General features: G+C 43.6%; 1 pseudogene; it reads left to right on the top strand.

The window, feature by feature from the left end:
- Nucleotides 1-2425: 2425 nt before the first annotated feature.
- LOC104994161 lies at nt 2426-5723 on the top strand (annotated as a pseudogene).
- The last annotated feature ends 3610 nt before the right edge of the window (nt 5724-9333 follow it).

The following is a 9333-nucleotide window of genomic DNA, read 5'->3' on the forward strand; positions in this document are numbered from 1 at the left end:
GGTAAATCCTCCATTGTGTATGTATGCGTGCTCAGTCGTGTCTGACTCCATGTGACCCCGTGGATTTAGCCCTCCGGCTCCTCTGTCCATGGGATTTTCCAGGCAAGAATACTAACTGGAATGGTTGCCATTTCCTACCCCAGGGGATCTTCCTGACCCAGGAGTTGAACCCATGTCTGCTGCATTAGCAGGTGGGTTCTTTAACACTAGTGCCGCCCGGGAAGCTCTAATTCTTCATTATAGAAGCCCTGTTACAAGTGGATAGGAAAATAAAAAATAAAAAAATACTAGATAGTGAAAGAGGAACTATAAATTTTATGGGAAAAATATTGCATCTTAGTAATAAGCAAATAGCTACAGTTTAAAAGAAGACAACTCTGAAAAAGTGTAAGTGTTAGTTGCTCAGTTATGTCTGACTCTATGACCCCATGGACTGCAGGCTGCCAGGCTCCTCTGTCCACAGAATTCTCCAGGCAAGAGTACTGGAGTGGGTTGCCATGCCCTCCTCCAGGGGATCTTCCTGACCCAGGGATCAAACCCAGGTCTCCTGCATTGCAGGTGAATTCTTTATCGTCTGAGCCACCAGGGACACAGCACTGACACCTATCTAATTAGTAGTGGTTTTTTTCCTGTGATAGCTGTAAACAGCCACCAAAGGAAGGATGGAAAGAAGGAAAATATAAATACCAGCAAGAGTAAGAGAATTCTGATGGGCATGCTTTAGGAGAGCAATTAGACAAATTGTCATCATCCTTATGATGTACACAACCTTGGACCCAGTTGCATGACTTTTGGGAAGCTAGCCTCAAGAAATAATTATGCTGCTGCTGCTGCTAAGTCACTTCAGTCGTGTCCGATTCTGTGCGACACCATAGACGGCAGCCCACCAGGCTTCCCCGTCCTGGGGTTCTCCAGGCAAGAACACTGGAGTGGGTTGCCATTTCCTTCTCCAATGCATGAAAGTGAAAAGTGAAAGTGAAGTCGCTCAGTCATGTCTGACTCTTTGCGACACCATGGACTGCAGCCTACCAGGCTCCTCTGTCCATGTTCATGTCCATTTTCCAGGCAAGAGTACTGGAGTGGGGTGCCATTGCCTTCTCTGAGAAATAATTATAAGTAACAAAAAAATAGACTTCTAGTTTTTAAGAGCATTTGTATTTGCTTATTAGTTAAAAGACTGGAAACCTGCTAAATGCCAAACCCTGGAGGACTGCTTTTCCAAAACTATTATACCCATTCCAAATGATATATATTAAGTGTATGTAATGGTATTAAGTGCTTATAATACTTAATTTTTAAAAAAGCAAGATGCAGTATGTACATGCAATATGAAACCAGAAATATGGGAAGAAAAAACAAATTCATGTGGGATCTATTAGCAAAGGCTGATAGGGAATATACCAACACATTTAAATTTGTGTTTGGAGAGTTGGGTTACTTTTTTCCTTGCATGAATTTACCCTTTTTGAGTATGTGCTTGCTGCATGCTAAATCGCTTCAGTCATGTCCGACTCTTTGCATCCCCATGCACTATAGCCCGCCAGGCTCGTCTGTCCACGGAATTCTCCAGGCAAGAATACTGGAGTGGGTTGCCATGCCCCGCTCCTGGGGATCTTCCTGACCCAGGGATCCAACCATGTCTCTTATGCCTCCTGCATTGGCAGGTGGGTTCTTTATCACGAGCTCCGCCTGGGAAGCCCAAGTATGTACTACCTCTCTAACAAAAACGCAGTGCACATTAAAACAAAACAAAAACCAAATATACAAACAGAAAAACACACCCTGATACTACATTCTTTATTTTCTCCCCAAGGTACAAAGGTATTCAGAACTTCCTCTACTAGTTTTTTTCTTTGTTTTAATCTACAGTAATTTTGAAGCAGACACTCTGGAGCATTTCCTAGCCACCGATTAGTATTTCGTGCTTGGTATGTTATTCAAGCAGGAGATGAAAATGTTAGAAAATTCTATGAGTCTATACCTACATTTGACAGGTTCACACTTCTTGCATAATTATCTTGTGGAACCCTAGAATTCTACAAAACTTGAAAATGTCTTTAGCCAGACTCTGAAGCCAAGAGTGTCTTTATTTGTCCTCAACAGCTACCAGAACGTTCAGTACAGCATTTTGTTAACACACATAACCAGAGCTGTACTTTTTCCTCTGATAGACTTTATACTTGTATCAAAAGGGCTGGTCATTTATTTTCCTCTGGAATTTCTCCTTCCTTCTCAAGGAGCAAACATTATTTACTCATAACAAAACAGAAACCTTTATTCTGACTGATTTTTGTTGCATAATTATGTCAGTCCTCTTATTCTTAAAAATGAATGTATGTATGTAACCCATATATTATCTAGTATTTGAAAAATCTGATTAATTCTTCCATAAGCTCCTTTTTTTAAAAACGGGCTTTAGCTGTTTATGGAGGTGCCCAGTGGCTGTGTGAGCTGAGAGGAGTTCGCCAAGTTCCAGAAATTACTCAAGGTGAGGACGATTGATGGCAGAATAGCGCATGAATTAAACACCATGGTTCCAACAGGGTCCTTCCCTGGGAAAATTAATGCCAGCCAAATCTGTAAGCAACTTTGAGTCATTGATGGTGGCCTATGTCAGTTGGGACAGAGTCATTTAAAACAGTATAGCTCAGACCTCATCAGTAGTAAAACAGCTCTGAGATGAGACAGAAAAGAATTTGGATGATTTAACATTATTAAAGGAAGTTAGAAAAGAACAGACAGAGTTGAAATGGATGCAGTCAGAACTGAATGTTGAAAAAGTGGTCAATGACAGGAGCCGGGAGGTGTTTAATGAACACTGCCAAATTCACTTCAAGCCTGCAAAGAATGAATTAAAACATACCTTTCCTACACCGGCACCCGAGAGTTACAGGTTGAGTGTTGCCTCTGGAGTCAGGGGAGGAAGTGAAGTGAAAGTGTTGGTTGCTCAGTCCCACTTTTTGCGACCCAATGGACTATAGCCTGCCAAACTCCCCTGTCCATGGAATTCTCCAGGCAAGAATACTGGAGTGGGTTGCCATTTCCTACTCCAGGGGATCTTCCCAACCCAGGGACTGAACCCAGGTCTCCTGCATTGCAGGCAGATTCTTAACCATCTGAGCCACCAGGGAAGCCCAGGTACTGCTACTGGGGTCAGGGCTGGGGGTGTTAATTCCCCATCACTTTTCGACTTCTGAGCAGGACCACATTCAGGAAAGTGAATGGTTTCAGAAAAAAAATCCTCAGTGAAGGTGTAGACAGCTGAAAGTCAGCCAGAGAAGGACAATGAATCAGTGAGCTTCAAGGAATGCAAGCAGGGCCCTGACAGCATTGGCTGCGTCATATTAATTCCCAAACTCACTTTAGCTCTCCTGAGATTTTTTTTTTTTATTGACATATTTGCAATGTTGTGTTAGTTTCAAGTGTATAGCAAAGTGATTCAGTTATACATCTATACATGTACATTGCAAATACTTCAATTAAAAAAATATATATTCTTTCTCGGATTTCTTTCTTTCTTTCTTTTTTTTTTTTGGCTGTGTTTCATGGCTTAGATCTCCCACCAGGGATTGAGTCCAGGCCCCAGCAGTTATAACACTGACTCCTAACCACTGAACCACCAGAGAAGTCCAAGATTCTTTTCCATTATAGATTATTCCAAGATAAACAGTAGGGTTCCCTGTGCTCCACAGTAGGTGCTTGCTGTTTACCTACTCTATATGTAGTAGTGTGTATGTTTTTAGAGTTAACTCTAAAGCAAGTGTGGGGCTGTGGGCTTCTGGGAGCAGACTCCACAGGGAGCCACCAGAATTCATTTAGAGACCTAGACGCTCGTACTCCTTATTTACATAAAAGAAATTTAGCAGAGTCATAGGTTTCCATTACCTCCATCCATGTAGAAGGAAAGGGCCATGCCAGTTAGAATACACTAATTTGGTAAATAAGTCTTACAGTTGTCTTTAGACTATTTGGGAAAGCAGAGACATCATTTATAACATCTTTGCCAGGGCAGCAAATTATCGAGTAAGACAACCTATTACTGACCTTTATTTAGAGATCAATGATTCCTCACAGAGGCCATGGCAAAAATTTCTGACGTCAGAGTAGCACAAGACTCCCTTGTTCATATCATGCATCCCAACACAAGTTGGTAATCGTTACAAATAATCACTACATCCCTACATGGAACAGGAGAGCAAGACTGATTCTCTGTGAATTTGACTTTTTTGGAGAATGTTCTCAGAATCAATATAAAGATATCAAATTGGTATCTGTTCTTCTGCATGAGTGGAGAAGAGGTAGAGGCCCTGGGTCAGATATCTTGGGTTCAAAGCTTGGACTCTGCACCCTTTCAGATGAATCTCCTCATCTGAAGAATAATCTAACCTCTCTGGGCCCATTGTCTTTCTCAGTAATATGGGAATTAACAGTAGTACCCAGATGGCTCAACCGGGAAAGAATCTGCCTGCAATGCAGGAGCTGAGGGAGACTCGGGTTCAATCTTTGGGTCAGGAAGATCCCTGGAGGAGGAAATGGCAACCCACTCCAGTATTCTTGCCTAAAAAATCCCATGGAAAGAGGAGCCTGGTGAGCTACAGTCCAAAGGGTTGCAAAGAGTCAGACACGACTGAAGCAACTGAGCACAGCACATACAGACCCTGTACTGAGCGCTGGAGCTATTGTGGAGTTAGATAAAGAAGTCACTTCATACTGTGGCCAGGAACTTGCTCAGAAAATGTCAACAATTATTTTAATTACTTCTAAAAGTGGCAGTTCCATTTCAGTTAAAATCTTATTATCTGACATGTTCTATCAGTATTGTTAAATTGAATTTGGCTGTTTATTTTAGTTTTGTTTGTGTTGAATTTGTGCTTTTTATAGTTGGATAAACACAAGATATTTATACTTTCTTTGGAAAACATACCATTATAGTAAAAATAACTTCAGCCAACATTTGAGGCGCATGCCTTCCTCAAGATTTTCTAAAAACTCTGGTCTATGTCTATAATACATTTTGTAGAAGAGCCCTTGTTACTCTTTTTCTTTAGAGTGTTTTTAGCAAGGAATTAACCATCACTGGGTTGTTATTCAAGGGAGAGGACTGTGAGCCTGCTGCTGCTGCTGGTGCTGCTAAGTCGCTTCAGTCGTCCGACTCTGTGCAACCCTGTAGACCGGGGCCCACCACACTCCCCTGTCTCTGGGATTCTCCAGGCAAGAACACTGGAGTGGGTGTGAGCCTGCTTAGAGGATTGGAAAGCGGAGGGGCTTCTGGGCATGGTGGGGTGGGCAGCTGATGCTTGAAGGTTCTCTTACCCTGTCCCTGGGTACATACAGTGGGAGCAAGGAGAGCCATGGGGGATGGGGCCCTTTGCACTGATCATGACAGAGGAATCCCCAGATTCCTCTCCTGAGTAGGTCCAGGAATCCCAGGGGTGCCCACTGCATCCCAAGGGGCCCCCTGGGATTCCTGGTTCTATCCAAGAGAGGGATCTGGAGAGGAAAGACAGATTCCTTGCTCCAAGTAGGATGGGGCCACCAAGTCACATTAATTTAAATACAATGAAGTTGGACATAATATATGCATCCTCTCTGACTTCTGTTGGTGACTTTTCATCTTTAGGAAGTTGCGTTGGGGAAAGGAAGTGCAGTTGTCTGGGAGGCTTAGCTGCGAAATCTCGGCAACAATGAGGACCCCTTCTGCACCTAATGCTGCCTCTCGGTGATGGAGCCAACACTTGTCCCATCCGCGAGTTCAAAGGCAGCAATGCAGCCTCAGTCCTGCCCTGACCCAGCAGGGAATCCTGCCCTGTTATCTGTTAGTCAGCCCCTTGTTACCCTTTGCAATCTCACCATAAATTAATTGGGACTGGCATCTGTCAAGACATTAGGATCTATGCCCACGGAGGGTTCAGGTAAAATGGAAAAGCAAGCTGCTTCTTTAGAAATGTGAACACTGCATTGTCAAGAAAGGGGAAAACTGTGCTGAGTGATGAAGAAATTATTCGCATTGTCTGGGGGAAAGACTCCTCTGTATTAGTGGAAGAAGGTAAAAGCCCTGTCAGATACAAGTCAAGGGAGACAAGTAATTAATAATCAGCTCTGGGCTCGGTGTGAAAACCTGGAAAACTGAAAATGGGCTTCGGTGCCCAGGTTGTAATACCTCTGGGATCTGTGTGTGGAGTGAGTGGCAATGTTTAAAGCTCATTTGCACCATGGCTGTCCTCAATTAAGAATCAGCCCTCCATACGTATTGAGTGTGGTTCCAGACCAACTCTAGAAAGGTCCTTTGTATGAGGGGAAAAAACCAAGCAGGTGAATCTCAACCTCTGCCTCACCCTAGATCCACAAAACGGACAGACCCAGGCTCTGGCCACATGCCAACAACTGCAAATTCCACAGCTGGGAATCTTTTGCCAAGAATTTTGTCTCTGATCATTTCAACTGCAGGTGGAGGTCGGGAGGGGTGCAAGGTACTTACATGCTGGTAGCTTTCAACAGCAAGATATGTAGGGAGACAGACAGATACCCAGGACTCTATGTACCCACGAGTCCCTGCCAGACCAGAGGCCAAGGTCAAACCACTGGCCCTCCAGGAAAGCCAGCTCATTCAAATTCTGAGTAAATGTTCCCTAAAAGAAATTGACCCCAGGCATGAGATTCTTTCCCAAGTTAGGTTATCTGCAAAATGGTTTAGAGGAAGCCAAGTGGCCAAGGACTTGAACAGATGACCTTTCGAATAAATGGCAGCTCATGGGATAGAAGCTTGTTGCTTTAAAAATGAATCTTGGCGGAGCTTTCTGTGTTAGCTCTCTCTCCCCTTGGCCTGAGACCATCAGATGTGCAATTTGAAATGTTGTCCTTATCCTGTCACAAATCAGGTGGAGAGTGGCTAAGAGCCCAGGCGATCCGTTTCAACAAAGGCTAATCCAACAAAAGCTACATCCCAACAAGAGTGGGATGTAGAGCTCTTCGGGGGTGTCACAGAGAAGGTCTGATCTTGGGTTCTTTGAGGCTTTGTCATTTGTTTCCCAGGGGAACAGACACCTTGAGGGTTTACTAAGTGAAAAAGTGTGTGAAGTGTTATATAAAATGAAACCACCAGACCCAGATCTCCACTGTCAGGAGCTTAGTCTCGTCTCACAGAGGTTGCTCTCTTACTGTCTCCCTCTCTCCCTTCCTTTCATCCGTCCATTCCTTCTAGGTGCTTTTACTAAGTCTCAGTGGAAGCAGGAAGAAGGATGAAATAAGTCACATCCTCAGGTGGGTGGTGATCTGACCCTAAACCCTTTGCCTCTGACCTGGAGTGAGATGCAGCAGACTTCTAGGTCATTCTGCCCCCGGTCATCTCATGGCCTCAATCATGGGCCTGTACAGAGGTCCTCAGGCAGCTAGACAGCACTTTAATTCAGCATGTACACACATGCGCAGCCTGTACATACGTGGTCCTCTGGTTCTATAGGCAGAAGGCAGTCATCTAATTAATGGGGTCTCAAAACTCAAGTCACTCATCATTATCTGAAAACATGAAAACATGTAAGCCCAGCGTTATTCTACTTGCTCAAAGTTTTGTCTTACTGGTTTTTATGTTGAAAGTGTAGTTTTAAAGTCAAGTCGGGTATTAGTTGCTCAGTCCGTCCCCCACCCCCAGGCTGTAGCCTGCAGGGCTCCTCTGTCCTTGGACTTCTCTAGGCAAGAATACTGGAGTGGTTGTCATTTCCTTTTCTTGTTTGAGCTCAGCCCATCTGTACCGCATTGGCCATGTAGTGAGTCTGTTCTCTAACTCTTTCCCTCTGTTGGAACCATGTTGGAACCTTCATTCATGCAGCCTGCCCTGGCATCACTGACATAATCTCATCATCCACACATTCAGTTCAGTTCAGTCGCTTAGTCGTGTTCAGCTCTTTGCGACCCCATGGACTACAGCACACCAGGCTTCCCTGTCCATCACCAACTCCCGGAGTTTACTCAAACTCATGTCCATTGAGTCGGTGATGCCATCCAACCATCTCATCCTCTGTCATCCCCTTCTCCTCCCACCTTCAATCTTTCCCAGCATCAGGATCTTTTCCAATGAGTCAGTTCTTCGCATCATGTGGCCAAAGTATTGGTGTTTCAGCTTCAGCATGAGTCCTTCCAATGAGTATTCAGGACTGATTTCCTCTAGGATGGACTGGTTGGATCTACACATTAAGTTCCATAGACTGTTCTCTGTGTGTGCATGTGTGTGTGTGCTCAGCTGTGTCCGACTCTCTGGGACCACATGTACTGTAGCCCACCAGGCTCCTCTGTCCGAGATTCTCCAGGTAAGAACACTGGAGTGGGTTGCCATCTCCTTCTCCAGGGGATCTTTCCCGACCCAGGAATCAAACCCTCAATTCTTCTCTCATTTATTCCATAAACAATTTACAGCCTCAAATCAAAAGAGGGAAATGTGGGTCCAGCAGCCTCTGGGCAGAACTCAATTATATTGCAGTCATTCTCACCATCTACAATATGCATACATTATATTATCTTAAAAAGAGTATTATCAATATGAAAACATGACATTCAGATATTCGTACAGAAAACTAATTCATCTGTGGACCCTGCTTAATATTAAAGAGATCAGAGTACTATTACTATGTTCCTTTTATATGTAGCTTTATACTATTATTTGTAGCTGTTATAAGATAGTCAAATATCGTTGATCTCAAATAAGATTCCATGCCTAAATAATACGAAAATTTGATCTTCGGTCCTTACAAAAAACATAGTCTCTGTAGAGACTAAATACGGCCATTCTTTTACAGTCATGATTACCTTATTAAGACAGATTTTTGTTAAAACAGCCTTCCCCAATAGCTCAGCAGTAAAGAATCTGCCTGCAAGGCAGGAGACGAGGGTTTGATCCCTGGGTCAGGAAAATCCCATGAAGGAGGAAACAGAATGGGAAAATACCCACTCCAGCGTTCTTGCCTGAAAAAAGTCCCATGGACAGAGGAGCCTGGCGGGCTAGAGTTGGGCACAACTGAGCAACTAAGCACGCATGCCCTTGCTCAAATGAACAAATCATCAGAATTGAAAATAAAGGGGTACTATGATTTATAAAGACTGCTAATTGGCTTTATTCCTCAGTTGCTTTGCACTTTAGTTGGTGGTAAATATAAACGCTTGTATCTCTTTTCCTCTTGGAAATTATGAACTTATCAGAATTGGGAACAATGGTTTTTCTATAAAGGGTACTGTTCCAGGAAGCTTGCGGATTAATACGTACTTGTTCTGAGAAATAAACAAGGCTGTATCCTCTGACTTGTGGGAGGCACTCCCTCCTTCTATACTCTTTCACCCTTAATC

The sequence above is a fragment of the Bison bison genome, unplaced genomic scaffold (genome assembly GCF_000754665.1).
Source record: "Bison bison bison isolate TAMUID 2011002044 unplaced genomic scaffold, Bison_UMD1.0 scf7180017864252, whole genome shotgun sequence".
NCBI lineage: Eukaryota > Metazoa > Chordata > Mammalia > Artiodactyla > Bovidae > Bison > Bison bison.